The following is a 21,979-nucleotide window of genomic DNA, read 5'->3' as shown; positions in this document are numbered from 1 at the left end:
ATGATTCTGTGAGTATGACTATGATATTCTATGTATGACTGTATGATAGCTTGACTAGTCTGTGGGACAGCTCTCCCAAATTTGGCCCCAGGTGCTTGTGAGGAGGACTTTGCAGGGTTGGCTAGGCTGGGTGTGCCATTGTCATCTCTGAATCTGATGCCTAGGTCAATGATGGGTGGTCTGTCCAGTTTTATTCTTTTTCAGTTTTTCTGTAGCGATTTGATACAACTGCGTGTCTTGCTAGGCTATTTCCGAGGGCAGTTAAAAATCAACAACATTGCTATGGGTCTGGAGTCAGTCACATAGAGACCAGACAGGGTAAGGATAGCAGGTTTCCTTACCTAAAGGACATTAATGAACTGATAAATTAAAATGATGCCAGCGATGAGAAGTTTTATTTATGAGGACAAACCAAAGAAGGTTAAGAGATCTGATAAAGGTGTTAAAAAAATGACACCATTATCAGATTTCCAGTGCACTGGTTTCTGCTGCATTATTGTATGAGAGTTATTGCATTGGTTAGTGAGTTGATAACTAGAGAGCATAGATAGAAGATCATTATGAAAAGAATGAAGTTTAGTTTAAGTTTAGAGATACAGCACTGAAACAGGCCCTTCGGCCCACCATCAACCACCCGTTTACACTAATCCTACACTAATCCCATATTCCTGTCACATCCCCACCAATCCCTATATATTTCCCTACCACCTACCTATACTAGGGGCAATTTATAATGGCCAATTTACCTATCAACCTGCAAGTCTTTGGCATGTGGGAGGAAACCGGAGCACCCGGAGGAAACCCACGCAGACACAGGGAGAACTTGCAAACTCCACACAGGCAGTACCCGGAATTGAACCCGGGTCGCTGGAGCTGTGAGGCTGCGGTGCTAACCACTGCGCCACTGTGCCGCCCTCAGGGAGAGGTTAGAAGAATTTGATTTTATGCAGTGTTGTTAGGACATGGAATACCTTAACAGTAACAGTGGTGATAGCAGGATCCACAATTGCTTCAAAAAGCAAAAGGATAAATTGTTTAAAATATAAAATTTAAAAAGCTTTGGGATTAGTGCAGTGCAATGGAACTAAATAGGTAGCTCTTTCAGCAAGTTATTGTAGGTGTGATGAGCTGGGCTAGAAATTGGATAGCCCCAATTTTCTGGGCATGGCGGCCGTGATTTGCGGCCCGTTCGTAATAAGGTGAAGTGCATGTAAAATTGGTGCACCCAGCCCATCTCCATGATTGTAGCATGGCCCTGAGCGGCTCTGGCATTGAACTGGTCTCTAGCACTGCCAACGGCCTCTGCACACTGCAGGGGGATGAGTAGTATTCTGAAAAATTCACAAGCTCCAGGCAGCCTTTCCTTTTTAAAGGTGCAGTCCCTATAAAAGGGAAGTTCCAGCAATGCACTGCAGGTTGCTGGATAATCACTTTGGAGTATTGAGGGAGAAGGAGGATGTCACACCATGCCAGGGAAAGTGCTCCCCACTTCAGTAATGGGATCCTGGAATTGATCAGACAGATGGCCAGGAAAGAGGCCATATTTACTCCAGGGAGCAGGAAGCCTTCACAAAAGAATCACAGAATAGTTACAGCACAGAACGAGGCCATGCAGCCGATTGAGTCCATTCTGGCACCAGAAAGGATTGGGAACAAATGGCAAAGCGGTTAATGCCCAGAGTGTCGCACCCAGGACATGGTAGCAGTGCTGAAAGAAGTTTAATGACCTTACTTGGGTGGCCAAGGTGAGTGAATGCATCTGCACATCACATTTTAGACCCACCACATCACCCAGCTCTCGCACCACTCAATGTGCCACACCCCCATTACTCACCCAGCAGCACACCCTGGTACCCAGGACTCACCCCTAACATCCTGATACTACACCTCACCAACACACCACTTTCAAACATGCCAGCCACACACAGACACACCTCTCCATGCTTCTGCAAATCTACAGCTATTCAGCTATGGCAGGCACATCACCCAAGCACACTGACACACAATCACTGTCATTCTACCCACTTACAGAAGAAGGAGGCACACAACAGGACTGGTGGAGGACCAGCACACCTGCTTCCCTTCAGCACCCTCAAGGAAATGGTCTATAGAATCACTGGGACCAATCCACAGGACCACTGGCACCCAGTGTTGCTGAGGCCATCGAGGATGATCATAAGCTGGTGCCATATGCCCCTTCTTCATTCACTCCTCACCCACATCCTGATAGGTGCCCTGACTTGGAAACTGCAGCTTGAGTGTGGTGGAACTCTTGATTTCCTCCCCACCACCCCCCACCCCCTCTTCCCTCATCCCTACCAGCCCCTTATGCTTTTGTGCTTTCTGATACCCAGTAACTACTGTCTGGTCAGCCAGTGCAGCCTCAAGAGGAAGGGTGAGAGCAACACCAGACCTCTGAAGAAGAAGCACCATCACTTGACCTTACACTCACAGCCACCAGCTCAGATACTGGCACTGTGCGTACCTCAGATTCTAGTGTAGAGTATGGACCTACACATGGTGAGTCACCGGCAAGAGTGGGTCGCAGCAAGAACAGAGGGAATAGGTCAGCTCATGTGCAAACAACTTGGAGGATGAGGCCGCTGACAGGTTCTGCTGGGGGCGAATCAGTTGAGGACATCAATGATGAGGAACACAGGAGAATTCTGATGATGGTGAGCATTGAGATGTTTGGGATATTGACAGGCCCATCAGACAACCTCCAGTCACTGACTATGAATATGGAGGAGTCCGGCTCCACTGTGGCACAGGGCAAGGCGCAGAGCTTTGAGCCTATCCTTTCCAAGATGGAAGTGGTGGGCACCTCCATGGCAGCACTGCCAGACCAGCCATGATGGAGTATCTGTTGGCCACCATCTCATCTTCTACTGCAGCACAGGCAGAGGCCTCCCAATGTCTCAATGCTGCAGTGGAAGCCCAGATGGAGGCCATAGGATCCCTGGCTGCTTGCATGAAGGCTCATACTGTTGCCTTCCAGGCACAGACTGCTGCCATTGTGTATACAGATCTCAATGCTCAAGGGGGCAGACAGGCTCTCGTATTGTGGAGGACGAACCTGCTGGTCTCTCTCAGAATGACTGCATTCATGCTCCCATCACTGCCACTCTGCCAGTGCCTTTGCTGGTGTCTCTCAGCCACCCAGTCCACACTGCTGTCAGCATGCCGAGGTGGTACAGTCCGATGCCAGGCCCTCAAGGCCAGAGCTGCTCAAAAGCATCCTGCAAGGCCATCTACAGTTTCCCACCAGCCATGTTGCAGTCACTGAAGTAGCATTGTGTAGGAGCATGAGGCCAGACAAGGACACACATGAGACAGGCACAAAGGGTATCTATAATGGTGAATAGTTATCTTTCTTGTATTATTGATGTGTTGGTGGATAAAATTGTTAAGTGATGGTTTTTGCGGTTGGTCTTTGAGTGATGTTGGCCAAGAACACTTTGTTATGGGGAATCTGATATGCATGTACTGTTAGGGAATGGGGGGGGTGGGGGGGGGGGCGGGGGGGGGAGGTCCATTTACAGCAACAACTTGTATTTGTATAGACCTTTAACATAGTGAAAGTCCAAAGACATTGCAAGGAACATTCTAAAACAAAATATGACATTGAGCACAAAAAGAGATATTAGATCAGAAGACCAAAGGCTTGGCCAAAGAGGTAGATTTTAAGGAGTGTCTTAAAGGACAAAAGAAAGGTAGAGAGGTGTAGTGAGTGAATTCCAGAGCTTAGTGCCGACGGATCTGAAGGCACAGCCAAAAATGTGAGGCAATTAAAATAGGGGATACTCTAGAGGTCTGAATTAGAGATGTGCAGATATCTCGGGGTGGGAGGGGGGTGGTAGGGCTGGAGGAGATTACAGAGATAGGGAGGGGCGAGGCCATGGAGGAATTTGAAAACAAGGATGAGAATTTTAAAATCAAGACATTGCTTGACAGGGTGCCAATGTAGGTCAGCGCACACAGGAGTGATAGGGAAACGGGACAGGGGCAGCAGAGTTTTGGATGGCCTCAAGTTTAGGGAGGGTACAATGTGGGAGACGAGCCAGGAGTGCATTGGAATAGTAAAGTCTAGAGATAATAAAGACATGAATGAGGGTTTCAGCAGCAGAAGAGCTGAGACCAGGCGAAGTCAGGTGATGTTACGGAGGTACTGAGTACTGCTTAAGTGCACAGAGTGTGAAAAAGGGAGGTTGGTGAGTGAGGGAATTCGGTGAAGAGTGGAACTATAAATTAATTAAGAAAAATAAATGTAATTTGATTAACACGATATAGATGGCAGGACAGATGATTTTGCACAGCAGCAGTATGTGGGAGCTCCTGGATGCCACGGCAATCCATGGCAACCATGTCTATTGTAAGTGTCTGCGGCTTGAGGAGCTTTGGCTCAGAGTAGATGAGCTGGAGGCCGAGCTGCAGACATTGTGATGCATCAGGGAGGGCGACAGTTACCTGGACACTTTGTTCCAGAAGGCTTAGGATAGGGTCATCTGATTTGGTCCATGGTCAGGGACAGGATGGTGTGACTGTGAGTCAGGCAGGTAAGGGAATTGAGAAGGTGGGAGCAGAGCAGGCTCAGCCCTTGCAATTGAGCAACAAGTTCGAGGTTCTTGCAGCTTGTATGGACAAGAGCAAGGGCTGTAGTATGGATAAGCAGACTGACCACGGTACAGGAAGCCATTCAAGTGGGGGGAGAAAAAAGGAATGTGGTAGTAGGGGACAGTATAGTGAGGGGAAGAGAAGCAGAGTTAACGTTTCGGGTCAGTGACCCTTCCGAAGAAGGGTCGCTGACCCGAAACGTTAACTCTGCTTCTCTTTCCACAGATGCTGCCAGACCTGCTGAGTGAATCCAGCATTTCTTGTTTTTGTTTCAGATTTCCAGCATCCGCAGTATTTTGCTTTTATTTTAGTATAGTGAGGGGGATTGACACTGTTCTCTGCAGCGAAAAGCGAGAGTCCAGAAGTCTGTGTTGCCTGCCCGGTGCTAGTGTTCGGGATATCTGCTCAGAGCTGGAGAGGAACTTACAGTGGGAGGGGTAAGATCCATTGGTCGTGGTCCATGTAGGTACTGACGATTATTACCTGAGCCACGTGAAAACTAGCATAGGGAAAATAAGATTAGAGAAATGAATGCGTGGCTCAAAGGCTTGTGTGGTAGAAGTGGGATCCGGTTCATGGGGCACTGGCACCAGTACTGGGAAAAGTGGGGGCTGTACCGATGGGATGGTATACACCTCGACTGTGCTGGGACCAGTGTTCTAGCGAGCTGCATAACTAAGGAAGTATAGAGCGTTTTAACCTAAAAGTGGGGGCAAGGGATCAAATTTGGGAAGATGTGGTAAATCAAAGAGTAGAGACAAGGCAAGAGAGAAAGGTATTAATATGGGAAAAGATAAACAGATCATGACAGGAAGGGGCAGTGAGTGCAAATCTAAGAGTAAATCAGCAGATAAGGCTAAAGGTTACAAAAATAATAAAAAGATATAACTAAAGGCTCTGTATCTGAGTGAACATAACATTCAAAACAAAACAGATAGAATCATAGAATCATAGAAAGTTTAAGGCACAGAAAGAGGCTGCATGGCCCATCATGTCTGCATCAGATGAACTGATAGCGCAAATAGAAATAAATAAATATGATCTGATAGCCATTACAGAGACATGGTTGCAGGATGACTTAGATTGGGACCTGAATATTGAAGGGTCCATGACATTTAGGAAGGACAGGAAGCTCTGAAAAAGTGGAAGAGTGGCTCTGTTAATTAATGATGGTATTAGCAAAACAGAGAGGGATGACCTAAGTTCAGGAAACCAGGATATAGAAGCAGTTTGGGTCGAGATGAGATATGATAAAAGCAAGAAGTCACTTGTGGGAGTGGTGTACAGGCCCCCTAATAGTAACGACATGGTAGGACAGGGTATAAAGGAAGAAATAATGGGACCTTGTCAGAAAATTACAACGATAACCATGGGGGATTTTAACCTACATATAGACTGGAAAAATCAGATGGGCAGAAGTAAACTAGATGAGGAGTTCATAGAATGTTTTCGTGATAGTTTCTTAGCACGGCACATTTTGGAGCCAACCAAAGAGCAGGCGACACTTTACCAGGTGTTGTATAACGAGATAGGATTAATTAATGACTTCATAGTGAAGGCGCCCTAGGCGGCAACGATCATAATATGATTGAATTTTACGTTCAGTTTGAGGGAGGGAAGAGCGCATCTAAGATTAGTATTTTAAACTTAAATAAGGGCAATTATGAGGGCATAAAAGTAGAGCTAAAGTGAACTAGCAAATTAGGTTAAGGGATAGGTCACTAGAGATGCAGTGACAGACATTTAAGGGGATATTTCAGAATACACAGAATAGAACATTCCAACAAGAAAGAAAAATTCCAAGGGGAGGACCCACCATCCGTGGTTAACTAAAAAAGTTAAAGATAGTATCAAACTTAAAGAAAAAGCATATAATTGCGCAAGGATGGGTGGCGGGTCAGAAGATTGGACAGAATATAAAAAACAGCAAAGAATGACTAAAAGATTAATAAGGAGAGAAAAATTAGGGTACGAGAGAAAGCTAACTAGAAATCGAAAGACAGATCGTAAGAGTTTCTATAAATATTTTAAAAAGAAACGAGTTAACAAAGTGAGCGTTAGATTGGAAAATAGCCAATGTAACTCCTGCATTCAAAAAGGGAGTGTGAGAGAAAGCAGGAAACTACAGGCCAGTTAGCTTAACATCTGTCTCAGGGAAAACGTTGGAAGCTATTATTAAAGACATTATAGCAGGGCACTTAGAAAAATTCAAGCTAATTAGGCAGAGTCAACATGGTTTTATGAAAGGGAAATCATGTTTACCCAATTTATTGGAGTTCTTTGAAGAAGTACAATGTGCTGTGGATAAAGGGGAACCGGTGGCTATACTGTACTTAGATTTCCAGAAGGCATTTGATAAGATGCCACATCAAAGGTTATTACAGAAAATAAAAGCTCATGGTGTAGGGGTAACATATTGGCATGGATAGAAGATTGGCTAGCGAACAGGAAACAGAGAGTAGGCATAAATGGGTTATTTTCTGGTTGGCAAGATGTAACCAGTGGTGCCACAGGGATAAGTGCTGGGGCCTCAACGTTTTACTATTTGCATAAATGACTTGGATGAAGGCACCGAAGGTATGTTTTTTTTAATTCATTCATGGGAAGTGGGCGTCACTGGCTAGCCCAGTATTTATTGCCCATCCCTAATTGCTCGTGAGAAGGTGGTGGTGAGCTGCCTTCTTGAACCGCTGCAGTCCATGTGAGGTAGGTACACCCACAATGCCTTTAGGAAGGGAGTTCCAGGATTGTAACCCAGCAACAGTGAAGGAACGGCAATATAGTTCCAAGTCAGGATGGTGTGTGACTTGGACGGAAACTTGCAGGTGGTGTTGTTCCCATGCATCTGCTGCTCTTGCCCTTCGAGGTGGTAGAGGTCGCAGGTTCGGAAGGTGCTGTCTAAGGAGCCTTGGTGCGTTGCTGCAGTGCATCTTGTAGATGGTACACACTGCTGCCACTGTGCGTCGGTGGTGGAGGGAGTGAATGTTTGTAGATGGGGTGCCAGTCAAGCGGGCTGCTTTGTTCTGGATGGTGTCGAGCTTCTTGAGTGTTGTTAGAGCTGCACCCATCCAGGCAAGTGGAGAGTATTCTATCACACTCCTGACTTGTGCCTTGTCGATGGTGGACAGGCTTTGGGGAGTCAGGAGGTGAATTACTCACCGCGGGATTCCTAGCCTCTGACCTGCTCTTGTAGCCATGGTATTTATATGACAACTCCAGTTCAGATTCTGGTCAATGGTAGCCCCTAGGATGTTGATAGTGACGGATTCAGCGATGATAATGCCATTGAATGTCAAGGGGAGATGGTTAGATTCTCTCATGTTGGAGATGGTCATTGCCTGGCACTTGTGTGGCGCGAATGTTACTTGACACTTATTGTGGATATTGTCCAGGTCTTGCTGCATTTCTACACGGACTGCTTCAGTATTTGAGGAGTCACGAACGGTGCTGAACATTGCAATCATCAGCGAACATCCCCACTTCTGACCTTATGATTGAAGGAAGGTCATTGATGAAGCAGCTAAAGATGGTTGGGCCTAGGACACTATCCTGAGGAACTCCTGCAGTGATGTCCCAGAGCTCAGATGATTGACCTCCAACAACCACAGCCATCTTCCTTGCGCTAGGTATGACTCCAACCAGCAGAGAGTTTTCCCCCGATTCCCATTGACTCCAGTTTTGCTAGGGCTCCTTGATGCCATACTCAGTCAAATACTGCCTTGATGTCAAGGGCTGTCACTCTCACCTCACCTCTTGAGTTCAGCTCTTTTATTCATGTTTGAACCAAGGCTGTAATGAGGTCAGGAGCTGAGTGGCCCTGGCAGAACCCAAACTGAGCATCACTGAGCAGGTATGGTTGCTAAATTTTCTGATAATACAAAGATAGATAGGAAAGTAATTTGTGAAGAGGTTATAACGAGGCTACTAAGGGATATAGATTGGTAAAGTGAGTGGGCAAAGATTTGGCAAATGGAGTATAATGTGGGAAAATGTGAAATTGTCCATTTTGGCAGGAAGAATAAAAAAGAAGCGTATTATCTAAATGGTGAGAGATTGCAGAGCTCTGAAATGCAGAAGGATATGGGTGTCCTAGTGCATGAATCACAAAAGGTTAGTATGCAGGCTCAGCAAGTAATTAGGAAAACTAAAAGAATGTTATCATTTATTGCGAGGGGAATTGACTACAAAAGTAGGTTATGCTTCAGTTATACAGGGTATTGGTGAGACCACATCCGGAGTACTGTGTACAGTATTGGTCTCCTTATGTAAGGAAGGATGTAACTGCGTTGGAAGCAGTTCAGAGAAAGTTTACTAGACTAATACCTGGAATGAGTGGGTTGTCTTATGAGGAAAGATTGGACAGGCTAAGCTTGTATCTGCTGGAGTTTAAAAGAGTAAGAGGTGACTTGATTGAAACATATGAGATCCTGAAGGGTCTTGACAGGGTGAATATGGAAAGGATGTTTCCTCTTGTGGAAGAATCTGGAACTAAAAGGTCACTATTTAAAAATAAGGGGTCGCCCATTTAAGACAGAGTTGAGAAGAAATTTTTTTCTCTCAGAAGGTCGTCAGTCTTTGGAACTCTCTTCTTCAAAAGGCAGTGAAAGCAGAGTCTTTGAATATTTTTAAGTCAGAGGTAGATAGATTATTGATAAACAAGGGGGTGAAAGGTCATCAGAGGTAGGCAGGAATGTGGAGTTGAGGTTACAATCAGATTAGCCATGATCTTGTTGAATGGCCGAGCAGGCTCGAGGGGCCGAGTGGCCTACTCCTGCTCCTAATTCGTATGTTTGGATGCAGGTGGAAATATGTGGTCTTAGTGATGTCACAAGTATGAGGTCAGAAGCTCATCTTGGGGTCAAATGTGACACCAACATTGTGAACAGACTGGTTCAATCTCAGACTGTTGCCAGGGAGAGAGATGGTGTCAGTAGCTAGGGAATAGAATTTGGAGCAGGGATCAAAAACAATGGCTTCAGTCTTCCCAATATTTAATTGGAGAATATTTCTGCTCATCCAGCACTGAATTAGAAGTAGAATTAGAACATTACAGCGCAGTACAGGCCCTTCGGCCCTCGATGTTGCGCCGACCTGTGAAACCATCTGACCTAGGGCGGCACAGTGGCGCAGTGGTTAGCACCGCAGCCCCACAGCTCCAGGGACCCGGTTGAATGTCGGAGAGGCAGTCTGCTAATTTAGGAAAAGTGGAAGAGGAGGTGGTGAGGTAGAGCTAGGCATTGTCAGCATAAATGTGAAAACTAACACTGCTTTCAGATCATAGTGCTGAGGGGCAGCATGTAGATGAGATATAGAAGGGAGCCTAGGATAGGTCCTTGTGGGACCCCAGAGGTAATGGTGCAAGAACAGGAAGAGAAGCCATTTCAAGTGACTCTCTGGCTACGATTAGATAGATTATAGTGGAACCAGGTGAGAGCAATCCCACCCAGCTGAATGACAGTGGAAAGGCATTGGAGAAGGATGGTGTGGTTAACTGTGTCAAAGGCTGCAGACAGGTCGGGAAGAACAAGGAAGGAAAGTTTACCTTTATCACAGTCACATAGGATGTCATTTGTGACTTCAATAAGAGCTGTTTTGGTACCGTAGCAGGGATGGAGACCTGATTGGAGGGATTCAAACATGGAGTTCCGAGAAAGATGGGAACAGATTTAGGAGGCAACAACACATTCAAGGACTTTGGAGAGGAAAAGAAGGTTGGAGATCGGGCAGAGTTTACAAGGACGGTGGTGGGATCACGGGTTTTTCTTTGAGGAGAGGGGTGATGACGGCAGATTTAAAGGCGAGAGGGACAACACCTAAAGAGAAGGAACCGTTTACAATATCAGCTGATATGGTGACCAGGAACGGAAGTTGGCTGGTCACCAATTTAGTAGGAATAGGGTCGAGGGAGCAGGAGGTGGTCTCATGAGCAAGATTAGCTTGGAGAGGGCATGACGGGAGATAAGAGAGAAACTAGATAACAATGCGAATTCAGGGCTTGGGCGGGGGTGGGAGGTGAATTTAGCAGAAGTTTGGCCCGGTGGGCTAATGGGAGGGAGTGACACGGCAGAGGGAGCTGATCAGATGGTCACGATCTTAATGACAAAGAAGTCCATGAGCTCCTACTTATTCTTGGAGGTGAGAGTTGAGGAGACATGGGAGAGAGGTTTAATTAGATGGTTTGCAGTGGAGAAAAAAAACCCAGGTTATCTTTTCATTACAAGATGATCCTTGATTGGTGAGAGTTTTAACAGACTTTAAGGGTGGGGAAAGTCATTTAAACTAAAGACTCACAATACGGTTCTGCTCACTCCCTAGTCGATGTGGTCTCCTCCTCCTTCTCCCAAGGTGGCCTCCGGATCTCAGGAAGTAGTGGCAAAATGGTGGTAAAACTGTCAACGTTCACCGTCATTACTCCTTTGAAATTGACAGCAACTTCTGGATTCTGCACATGGCGCAGTTAAACATGAAAATCGAGAAGTTGCTGTCAGTTCAAAGGCGTTCTCCCCCAAAGTCTGCAAACAAGTAGAAATCACAAGAGATTGTAACAAATCAGCAACCAGTTTTACATCATGCCCAATTTTCTTTTCCATTGACATGCTATCGGGTGCAGTGTAAAACAGGATGCCAATCCACTATTGCCCATTTCCTGCTTTTACCATAGACCAATTTCACCCCCAATTTATTTTATTCCACTAAATTTTACATTCTTATTTTTTAACATAACAGGATAACATTTCCGTGCGGACCTCCATGCAAAGTTAATATTTTACTTAACTTCGGCAGAAACCCCAGAGAAAAGATAGATAAGTCAGCAGGTCCAGGTGGGATGCATCAGAGAATACTGAGGGAAGTAAGGGTGGAAATTGTGGAGGTACTGGCCATAATCTTCTAATCCTCCTCAGATACCGGTGGGGTGCCAGAGGACTGGAGAATGGCAAGTGTTACACCCTTGTTCAAAAAAAGGTTTCAGGATAAAACCAGCAACTACAGGCCAGGCAGTTCAACCTCAGTGGTGGGGAAGCTTTTAGGAACAAAAACTCGGGTCAAAAATTAACAATCACTTCGACAAATGTTGATTAATTAAGGAAAGCCAACATAGATTTGTTAAAGGCAAATCATGTTTAACTAACTTAACTCAGTTTTCTAATGAGGTAACAGAGATGGCGGATGATGGTAATGCGGTTGATGTTGTCTATATGTACTTCCAAAAAGCATTTAATAAAATGCCACGTAACAAGCTTGTCAGCAAAATTGAAGCCCATTGAATAAAAGGGACAATAGCAGCAGTGACAGGAAACAGTGGTGGTAAACTGTTGTTTTTTGGACTGGAGTCTGTACTAGAGCCACTGCTTTTCTTGATATAAATGACCTAGACTTGAGTGTACAGGGCACAATTTCAAAATTTGCAGATGGCACTAAACTTTGAAGTATTGCGAGCCATGAGGAGGACAGTGATAGACTTCAAGAGGACATAGGCTGGTGGGATGGGGAGATAAGTAGCAAATGAAATTTAATGCAGAGAAATGCAAAATAACACATTTTGATGGGAAGAAAGAGGAGTGGTTAAAGTGGGTGCAGGAACAAAGAGACCTGGCTGTATATGTGCACAGATCATTGAAAGTGGCAGATTGATAAAATGGTTAATAAAGTCTATGGGATCCTGGGTGTTAGGACCAGGTGAGAAAGGGTCTAGGGTAGAGGCCTAACCCGACCCTAACCCAACGGGACCCGACGACATGTATCGGATTCGGGTCAGGTCAGGGAGAAAGCGAGGGAGAGAGAGAGGCTTCCTTGTTCCATCTTCAGTTGCATACTGCCTTCTGTTCCTTGCTGTGTGGCACAATTATAAAAAAAAACAGGTTGCCCAGCAGATTAGTCATGTGACTGTCTCCTTATTTGGAACAGTCTCTCCTGCGAGGTTTGTGGATTGTATTATTTTAGCAGTCTCTGGAATGCACTTCTTTACACCTTCAATGTCTGGTGATCAAAATCCATTTGGGCTAATTGGAGTAGGAAATAGTCCTTTGTCTCTACAAGCAGCATCACTTGGTATGCAAATGTCCTTCCAGCCCAGTCTCTGGTAATCTGCAAACAAGTTATTTTTTGACCCCAACAACAGTTTAAATCAATGTTCATATAACAAAATTAATATGCCTCATTCTTGGCAGGTGGGGGTCTGCATGACACTGGGCTTTATAAATCGAGGCATAGAGTACAAAAGCAAGGAAGGTATAATGAACCTTAATAAAACACTGGTTCATCCACAACTGAAGTATGGGTCCAGTTGGGGTACCATTTTTTAGGAATGATGTGAAGACCTTAGAGAGGGTGCAGAAAATAACAATTCCAGGGATGAGGGACGTTAGTTGCATGGATAGATTGATGAAGCTGGGGTTGTTCTCCTTGAAGAAGAGGCTGAGAGGAGATTTGATTGAATTTTCTGTTCTGCACATTCTTTTTTGAAATGTTCAAAATCTCGAGGGGTCTAGACAGAGTTGCTGATTGGCATCCTTCCATCTACAAAAGATGATGGACACACAGCAAAAAATCCACTTAGATGGGGTGTCTTCTCTTGGTACACCATTGCTGATGGCTGTGAAGGCCAATCCTTGAGGGGCAGGTTCTGCCACCAGTGCTGCACCTGAAGCTGCCAAGTGATGCTGTGAGTTGTTTTTGACATTACCACCTGCTGTCAAGCTGCTGTAGCAACTGGTCATCGTGGTATTGCACACCAATCCATAGGATGAGTTGTCATTTCCCTCTTTCGCTGGCTCGTGACTCCCAAGTGCAATAGTCAACATTTAGAGCCTTCATGTCACACTTGCAAGCATTCTTGAAGCGGGGCTTTGGGCGCCCCACTGGTCAACTGGCCCCGGCTACCTCACCAGACAGAAGGTCCTTGGGTGTGCGACCATCTTCCATCCTGCAGATGTGTCCGATCCACCGACGCCGCCTCTGTTTGATTCATGCCAACACATTTGGGAGCTCTGACTTTGAGAGAACTGCCACATTTGTGATTTTGTTCTGCCAGGATATACCCATAATGTGTCACAGAGAGTGAAGATGAAAATTATTGAGCTTCTTTTCCTGGTAGCTGTAAGTCACCCATGTTTCATAGCCATACAGCAAGGTGCTGAGAACACAGGCCTTATAAACTTCAGCTTGGTCCTAAGGGTCAGCTTGGTGTTATCCCATGCAGGTTTCACAAGTCGGCCAAAGGTAGTAGCAGCTTTCCCTAAGCATGTATCGAGGGACAGATTGTCTGTCATCCTGGACTCAAGGTAGCAGAATTTGCTGGGCTAGACAGAGTAGATAGAGAGAAATTGTTACCATTGGAGCAAAGGTCTAGAAACAGAGGACACAGATTTAAGATGATTGTCAAAATAACCAAAGGAAAAACTTTTTTATGCTGCGAGCTGTTACGATCTGGAATGCACTGCCTGAGAGGGTGGGAGAGCAGATTCAATCATGGCTTTCAAAAGGAAATTTGAAAAGTACTTATAGAGTCACAGTGCTGAATTTTGTCAGAAGTTCAGAAGTCCAAGCCTCCTGGACTGAAAGCAGAAGCTGACCCCACACTGGTGGCAGTGGGACCCATGATGGCATTTTTCCGGCAGCAGCCAATTAACAGGGCACTGCTGGGACCACCATCCAGTTGAGGGTGGCAACCCCCCTCCCAAAGCTGCTGGCCCAATCAGAGGGCTGGTAGCTCAGCACCTCAGCTGTGCCACCACTAACGGCAGCCACAGCTGAGGCTGCAGGACGAGGAAGAGTGTGCCTGAATGGCAAGGTGCCCTCAAAGAGAAGGAAAATTTTTTTCAGCAAGCCAGGGCCAGGCAGGCAGGCCCTGGTGATCGGGTGGGTGGCCATATTACAGCAGCAGCACCTTAGCTGTGGGGGTGGCCCCTCCCTGGGCCATGGAGCGGCCATTAAGGAGGGCCCTCCTCCTGCCCGGAAACTTCTCAAAGACCTGGTGGTCTCCCCATGCAGCAGCCGGCCCTCTCGACACAGGCAGAAATACCGACGGGGGCAGCAAATGGCCCTTAATGGGCCCTGAAGTGGCTCAATTGGCCATCCGGTGGGTGGCCGTGCCACTGAGTTTCCCACCGCTGGTAATATGCTATGATGGTAGAAAGATGTCAGGCTCCCTTCCCAACGCCTTCCCATTCAATTCCGGAATGTCTCTTGATAATTTCAGGTTGGGTGTAATTAGCACCTCTTAGTCTGGAAAGTATGATTTTGTCCTTTCGAGACAGTGAAGCAGTTTTTGAATACACAGGCCAGGTCATTTCAAAGAGTCCACATAGGAGGGCATTCAACTGTGAGAACATCACAATAGAGCCTATTCTCACTCATCAGCCATACGCATTTGAGACATTGGCGTAGTGGTAATGTCACTGAACTAATAACCCAGAGGCCCAGGTTAATGCCCTAGAGACACAGGTTCAAATCCCACCAGGACAGCTGGTGGAATTTAAGTTCAATTCATTAATAAAAATCTGGAATTGAAAACTAGTCTCAGTAATGGTACCATGAATCTATTATTGATTGTCATAAAAACACATCTGGTTCATGAATATACTTTAGGGAAGGAAATCTGCTGTCTATACCTGGTCTGGCCTACATGTGATTCCAGACCTACAACAATGTGGTTGACTCTTAATTGTTCTCTGAAATGGCCGAGCAAGCCACTCAGCTGTCAAATGCAATTAGGGATGGGCAACAAATGCTGGCCGTGCCAGCAACGCCCACATCCCATGAAAGAATAAAAAACAGTCAGGGACATCAAATAGTGATCTGGTATGGGTGCCACAATTATTTTTTTCTTCCTTGTTCCTTTTTAAAGAATTGTCAGCTACTGAAGGAGCTCTCATGGGCACAGTTTTGACAGAGTGGGTTGCCTCTCCATTATAGAACCCATCTGATTTTCCAATAACGGGCTGAGAAGGTGAAAGTTACCCCCCATATGTCTATCTGTATACTATTACAAATTTTTATGTCTGCTCATGAGGGGCTGCAATTAGTAAGCCCACTGCAGATCCCGACGGTGGACCTGGAAATGGATACATGGGTGGCCACCCCACCACAATTACGTGGCCACCTTCTTTCACAGCTCACCCCTATTAACTCCCCTGAGAATGAATGGGAGCATGAGCTATATGTGAACGCCCAGTAGGGGACGAGGGGCAGACATTAGCAGATCTGTCATGTTGATCTTTCTGTGAAGTATGATCATCTTCATCTTTCCATTTGCAGGACAAGAGGGCCCACAACAGGAGGGAAACAGCCCGAACAGTCAGAGGCATACCGGATCTTTGGCCTCTCACCACAGCCGAGGAAGAGGCATTAGAATTGGCAGGGACACAGGGCGGCCACTCCATATCTGATGGAGAAACCGGAGTCTCTGCGCAAGAGAGTGAGGATTGTCTTCCATCGACATACAGTTCACTTCTGGAGATTTATATCACGCATGGTTGGCATGCTGAGATCTGCACAGCCTAACTCACACATATTTGTGTTCTGTAATGTGGGTTGGCGATCGCAGGAGACTCAACCAGAAAGAGGCGAGACGTCCACCTCTGAGGAGGAAGAGCACTCAGAGGATACACCATCCCATAACTCTCCTGCACCTTCCACCAGCGCAGATTCTTTCACCTTGGTGGGTTTCTACTTGAATGTAGAATCAGAGGCACAAGCTGGTGAGAGAACCGCACACATGCCCGAGCATCTGGCTGAGGCTGAGATAGCCGAGGCCTCTGACAGTTGGAGGACTGTGGGTGGCCAGGCCCAGGCTGAACCCCAGGCTGATGCCGAGCCTCTGGTCAACAGCACAGGGCATGCTAGAGTCGCAGAGAAAGGTGAGGCAATGTCTGGTGGAGATGCCCGAGCAATGCACAGCCATGAGTGGACAATGGAGGAGTCCATCCTTGCCTTGAGTGCTGCCATGTCTCAGGCATGGCTTCCTCCATGGAGAGGTTGGCGACCCTCAAGGAGAGCCAAATCTCACAGATGTGTGCAGACCATGCCTTGGCCATGAGCTCGATGCAGTAATGGCAAGGTGAGAGAAGGACAAGGTACCTGGAGTCTTCTGCAGCTCCTTGTTCTTCTCTGGAGAGCAGGGAGGTTCCAGCGAGCCTTGAAAGGGAGGAGGAGAGGCTGACCTCCACAGCTGGGGTCTCCCCTCAGGGTGCTCTGCATGTGGACAGCAACTCTTGAGCCCCTCTGCCAGTGAGCCCAGTTCCGGTAGCCACAACACCTGAGGGGAGTCCTGCACCTGTGCAGGGAACCCTCGGGCAGCTGGGGCCCTCCAGGCCTCAGGCAGCCAGAGGACAGCCACCAAAGTCATCACATGCCGAGGGACAGCCCGATCAGCAGCCTGTCTCCAGTCCAACTGTTAGTGCTGGGTTCACACCTCATAGAAGCACTCACAAATGTATAAAGAAAAGCACCTAGCCACACTTGGGGGTTCACGGGTGTTTGATATCTGACAAGTGATGCTTCATATCAAGTTCTTTTGTTCACGCCATTAATGTTCATTGTGTAAAAGTGATTATTCTATCATGCCTTAATTGTGAGCTGCTGACTTCACCCTTCCCCCTTAGTGGAATGCCAATGTAAGCACAGCCCTCATTTAAATATGATCTCCCATGGGCACTAGCACGTGTTTCAGCTGGGTGCTAGGCATGGAACACAAATGGAACGGAGGCGACATGCAGTGGTCATTCTTTATTGGTTTCTCTGCGAGTGGACATCAAGCTAGTCGGAAGAAGGTAATTATGAGATTTGCTATCACCTCCTGAGCATGTCGCTCATTCTGTCTGGCCTCCAGTACAAGGGCTGCAACATCCACTGCTGCCTGCTCATCACCTTGCTCCACATCCTCCTCATTGGTGGAGGAGTGTCGCTCAGGCATCTCATTGTCATGCAAGATCTCCCCCATCTGCAGTGCTAGATTGTGCAGAGCACAGCAGACCACAATGATACACGATATTGTCATGCAGGCTCCCACCTGTCAAGAATGAGGCACATTGGTTTTGTCATGTGAATACTGATTTTTAGCTGTTAATGAAGCGAGGAAATGACTTGTTAAACAGATCAGCCGTGGCTGGAAAAAACATTTACATACTAACAGACATAGAAGGCGAGGAAGTGCCTTCCAGGGTCATGCCAAGGAGGATACAATCCACAAGATTGGTTAGGCCAGTTGGTCGCATGACTAATTGGCTGTTCCAGGGCTTTCTTTTGAACTGGCCACAGAGAGCTTGAACTCAGAAAGACTGTTTGCTCCTGGATTGAGAAAATCTCTCTCCTGTCTGCTTCCATCTTTCTCACAAGCTTCTGAATCCACTAAAGACACATGAACCCCAAGAGAGAAAAGTCTCCTACAGTGAACAAGGTTTAAGAAGAATACTGGGCCGCAACGAAAAGTAAGATCTACCTACAATCAAGGACTCTACAGTGAGCTTGAAGAACCATAACAAAAGGTCTTCAGATATTGCCTCAAATGTTTCCACTTTATTTTCCTTCTGCTCTTTTCTGTGTCTATTTGCTTGTGTTTATCACATATGCATGCTAGCATGGGGGCTTCGTGTATCCAAAGGCATCAACCAAATTAGTTTTAGTTCAAGTTTAGTAAATTTCAACTTTTCTTCTTTAAACCTAAGAAAATCTGTTTGTGCTGGTTTCTTTGCATTATAATTGGAAAGCGATGAACAAGGATTCACCAAGGGGGAGTTAAAAACACGGTGTGTTTAAAATTAAACCCTCCTCACCAGGTCATAACAATATACTCACAGGGGCAAAATACAGGGCTCCACCAGATCGATCGAGGCAGCGGAATCTCATCTTCAGTGGCACAATGGCCTGCTCAATGGTTGCTTGGCAACTGTTGTACCTCTTCCCTGCTGCAGTGTGAGGGTTCCACACAGGCATCAGTAGCCATGTCTTCAATGGGTAGCCCTTGTCCCCGAGAATCCATCCCTGAAGGCAACTGGGGGGCCTGAAAAGCTGTGGCACCTGGGACTGTCGAATTATGTAGGCACCGTGGCTGCTTCCGGGGAAACGGGCACACACCTGCAGGAAATGCTTTCGGTGGTCGCAGACCAGTTGGACATTGATTATATGGAACCCCTTCCTGTTGATGACTGCAGTTGACTGATCTGTTGGAGCCTTGATGGCCACATACATGCAATCTATCACACCTTGCACCCGAGGAAATCCAACGATGGCCCCGAAGCTGATGACTCTGCCTGACTGTCAGGGTCGGTCCGGCAGTGCACATAGTTGCCAGCCCTCTTGAACAGGGAAAATTGGTCACCTCCTTAATACAGTGGTGGGCTGCTCCCTGGAAGATCCCATACATGACCCTGGTGGATCTTTAGAATGATTCAAACACGTAAAGGTTTTGTGCCACTGTGACCTTTAGGGCCACTGACATAAGGTGATTCCCAAATCCCATAGGTCACAACTCGTCCTGCAGCAGGGCACATAAGTCAGTGATGGCCTCCCAGGAGAGCTGTAATCTTTGCTGACAATGCTGCTCAGACATTTAGAGGTAGCTGATTTGAATCCAGTACACTCTCTGGCACAGGTGGGCCTTTCTTGGCATTGGCAGGCTGCTGTTGCTCTCGTCATGGAGCTTCACAGGCAGGCACAGCTGCCTCTTGGCCCTCCCTCTGTTGGAGGCGCCGCATTGCGCCAGGGGGGTCCAAAAGGACAGGATGTATGAGGCCCATGTCTGGTGAACAGTGGGCCTCCAGAACACTGTCGATGTAGAGACAACCCTGCTCTGGCAATTGAGCTTTTGCTACTTCTTCTGGCAGAATCCCTGATGACCCTCAGTGCCCACCCTTGCTGATAGACAACCCTCTCATCCAGTAGTATTGGTGACCACACATCTCACCCAACAGATTGTTCACCAGATAGAGCCATCCAAACCCAAGCCCCACCCTGCAGACCACTAGAGACCCTAGCTGGCACTCCCACCCGAGACTCCAACCCCCTTCCAGAGCACCTGAGACCCCGACCCACCCTTGCAGAACCCCTAAGACCCCAACTCCCTTGCAGAGCACACAGCTCTACAATCTGTAAATGGTCTTTGCACCCCCTCTTCCCCAATGCATTGCTGGTCTTGGCAGCCTCCCCATCGCAGCAGTGAAGCCTCACCTCAGTGCCGCCAGCTTTTAATGGCTGTGAATCCAAAGGCGCATGAGTGCCTCCCACTGTCAACTTAATAACAAGTCCCCACTGAATTGCGATGAATTAGAAGCAAAAGCATTGAAATTAACTTGTCAGCAATTTAAAATACATTACCGTCGCGTTGGGGTGGTGATTCCGCCACTGACTAAATCCAGGACCGACGCTGGATTTCTGGGCAGACGCTTCCGATGTAATTCTCCATCCCCCCCACACCACCATTCCCTCTTCGGACACAAAATTCTGCCCATGATGTTCTTTTTGGAGTTGTGATCTGGATTGCACTGCTTGAAAGGGTGGTGGAAGAAGATTTAATAGAAACTTTCAGAAAGAAATTGGACAGTGCTTGAAGAGAAAACATTTATAGGGCAATGTGGAAAGAGCTGAGAAGTGGGACTAATTGGATAGCTCTTTCAAAGAGTCAGCACAGGCACAATGGGCTGAATGGTCTCTTTCTGTGCTGCTTCATTCTATGATCCAAGAATTCCTATCCACGAACTTCACTTGCTGTCTTCATGATTTTCGTCACACCTTAACATTGAAATTCCCTACAATTAAACTTAATTTTACTTCTGCCAAGCAGAACACTTTGGTGTACCACTGTTCCATTCAACAAATACTATCTCTTTTGGTTCCTTACTCTAATACTACTTATTTTACACAGGCATTCATATTGAACAGCATCTGCACCTCACTGGCCTGGTTACTTAAAAGATCCAAAGCCTCCTCGAATGGGTTATATCATTTTTCATTATGTGAATTGTGTGTGCTTTTGCTATCATCTTCAGTCTTGGAGATCTCTGTTTCCTGTTTCCAAGCCAAATATCCATCCAGTGCCATACTTTATATCCTATTCCATAACCTTTTACCTTTGCCATCAATTGGCAATGTGGCACCTTTTTGGCTTGAAAACAGGAAACAGAGATTTCCAAGACTGAAGATGATAGCAAAAGCACACACAATTCACATAATGAAAAATGATACAAAATTTGAGGAGGCTTTGGATCTTTTAAGTAACCGGGCCAGTGAGGAGCAGATGCAGTTCAATATGAATGCCTGTGTAAAATAATTAGTATTAGAGTAAGGAACCAAAAGAGATGAATGGAACAGTGGTAGATCTTTCTGATGATATCAATCATATTTTTCCCATCCACCATGCTAGTACTATGTTTGAAAAACACCAGCATATTAGTTAAAATTTGGCTTCCTTTCCTGAATGCCCTTTAACAAACTGTTTTTCTATGTACCCAACCACTAGATGCCTTAAAATAATCTTGAATATTTCTCCCAAAACTGGTATTAAATTTAACCTTGCTTTCTAATCCCTCATTCCTTTTTCTTTACATATTGGAAATTCAAGCAGTGAACCAGTGGCCAAATAAGTGACACAAATCATGTAGTAGTTTTATACCCAAATTGTGCTGCATTTTACATATCCCAAGGTATAGGTGAGGTACATTAGGGTAATGTCCTTGATTATTATTGCTGTCATTCAACACTAGAGCTTTTTGGACAAACTATAAAGGAAGACTTAAGTTTCCTTAGTTCATAGTAGATCCCACAACAATGTCAAAGCAAAGATTGAATGTATTGTATGTATATTGCGTTAATATTTTAATTAATTAACAGGTAACACGCAATGAATATTACATGACTACCAGTGGATGTAGAAGAAGAATCTATGAGTGGCAAAGTCATGAGAGTGGAATGTTTTGTTGGCGAACACTGGTAACCATAGGGTATTAGTCATATGGTGAAAATGCCAATAAATTTACTAAGTTCATTTCATAAAAGCCTATTTAACTCAGTTCTTTGGTTTAAATTTAAATTTTATGTACTTGTCATGGAAGTGGAGCAGATTCCAACACAATCCCATGATACTGCTTAGCACATCACTGTGACACATTCTTAAGATTCTTTTTAGTTCGTGAGATAATTGGTCACTTTATAAAAAGTGAAAGTCAGCTATTACTAATGAACTTAAACTGACCATCAGAAGATGCAAGAAAGAGGCCCAGGCAATTTACCTAACAATTTAATTGTTCTCATGTTAAGCAATATCATACCTCCACACCTCACACATCAATGCAGTGTAGACTACTGGTAGGAATTAGTGGGAATTTTATACTGAAACAATCAAATATTCACTCCCTCCAAAATTGCACTGCAG

At 45.9% G+C, this 21,979-nt stretch overlaps 1 protein-coding gene across 1 annotated transcript in view; it reads left to right on the top strand.

Annotated features, from left to right (window-relative positions):
* The window catches only part of LOC137368729 (NACHT and WD repeat domain-containing protein 2), a 212,687-nt gene that overhangs the window by 155,588 nt on the left and 35,120 nt on the right, over positions 1-21,979 (top strand). The gene's annotated exons all lie outside the window — the stretch shown is intronic.

This window comes from Heterodontus francisci, chromosome 1, assembly GCF_036365525.1.
Source record: "Heterodontus francisci isolate sHetFra1 chromosome 1, sHetFra1.hap1, whole genome shotgun sequence".
Classification (NCBI taxonomy): domain Eukaryota; kingdom Metazoa; phylum Chordata; class Chondrichthyes; order Heterodontiformes; family Heterodontidae; genus Heterodontus; species Heterodontus francisci.
This window is presented reverse-complemented; position numbering and strand designations above follow the sequence as displayed.